At 41.8% G+C, this 1,558-nt stretch overlaps 1 protein-coding gene across 2 annotated transcripts in view; it reads left to right on the forward strand.

The window, feature by feature from the left end:
* Window positions 1-1,558, forward strand: part of LOC101650685 (rab GDP dissociation inhibitor beta) — a 134,139-nt gene that overhangs the window by 30,937 nt on the left and 101,644 nt on the right. The window lies entirely within an intron of this gene.

Consider the following 1,558-nt stretch of genomic DNA (forward strand, 5'->3'; position numbering starts at 1 on the left):
TTTTTCTTTTAAAGATAATTTCCCTCTGCTTTTAAAGTACAGTTATTAGTCCAAGTCAGTCTTTTAAAACATCCTGTGCATCAGTCACCGGCAAGGGGTGGCCCCTCGGTGAATGCACTGTAGCAAGCACTGACTGCACACCCACCTATTCCCCGTGTTGTGCTCAGCCTGGTAAATAGCAAGAAACACCCGTTCTTCTTATTGATTCCCAGAGGACAGTGAGCCGATTCCTATCTCTGGCAACCAAATAAACGTCCTAGTAGAAACACAACTTGATAATCCAATCCTTCCTGTCTTGTGATCACTCTATCACACACTCTCCTCCTACATCTGCACAGCGCTGAGATGTAATTACCGTTTCCCTGGGGCTAAAAATTATGCCTTTGAGTCAGCGTCCTTCGGGTTTCAGAATGGCCTGTTCATGTGGATATTCATACATGCAAGGGAGACAGAAAGGCCCGTGTGCTGCTGCCAGCTTCTCCTCTCAGCCACACACAAAGCAGCTTTTTAATTTGCAGCGATCGTAAGCAAGGTCAGTTCACATTTGTAGCTTTGCTTCTCCTCTTACCAACTGGCCAGTGATTATGTTATATCAAGTTGCACTTTTGTTTCTGGTAATTCTAGATTGGCTATAGCGTTCTGGTATAAACCCTGGTATTAGATGCTACTGCTGAAGTACTCAAGGAGCTGGTGATGGCAATGACAATGGTAATAACATTACTGTGGCAAAGAGGGTCACACTATCATGATTTCTTACTCATGATAAATATTAATACTATATAGATGTATAAGGTTGCTATAAATTGGCATCAACTCAATGGCGGTAAGTTTGATTTTGGTTTGGTATTTATATGTAAACACATAAATAAGCATATTATATATAAATATATACATAACAAAGAATAGAATCAATTATATTGATTATTAATTATTCTCACACTCATAGTTTAATGACATGTTGATGCTCGTAGAAATTAACCTCACTTTCAAGTTTTCTATAAACTTCATCTTGTGAATTAGATTGGGGTTTCCAGAGCAGATCATCAGTTTTACATTGTCCAAAGGGGTCATCTGGATTTATTTTTCAGAAGACACAGGGTGATCAGGGAGTTTATTATGAGAAAATTTTTAAGAAATTTGAAAATGCACTGGTGAGAAAAAGGCCAGGAAAGTTGGGGTGAGATTACCAGGGCCGGAGCCAGGGAGCCACGGGCGAGACCAGGAGGTCTCATTTCCCCTCGCGAGTAACAAGGGCGGTCTCATCCCATCCACCCAACAAGGAGCTCGCCCTGCTCTAGCCCCTCAGGCTTCTTTTAGGTCCAAATCCAAAGAACATTGGAAAGGGTCAGCACGTGGGCGCCTCACGGACACCACGACTGCCATTGTGACACGAGGGCAGGACTACTCAGGGAAAGGAGCAGAGAGATGGAAATGGGTCCAGAAGTGTATTGACTTATAAGGAGAATATCTCGAGAAACATTAGCTTCACATTTTGATTCTTTCGTCAAAGTTCCTATGATTTTGTAGCAGTCCTTTTTAACTTATCCTTATCCCTAAA

Source organism: Echinops telfairi, unplaced genomic scaffold, assembly GCF_000313985.2.
Source record: "Echinops telfairi isolate 266 unplaced genomic scaffold, ASM31398v2 ScPeMD7_7473;HRSCAF=8511, whole genome shotgun sequence".
NCBI classification, from domain to species: domain Eukaryota; kingdom Metazoa; phylum Chordata; class Mammalia; order Afrosoricida; family Tenrecidae; genus Echinops; species Echinops telfairi.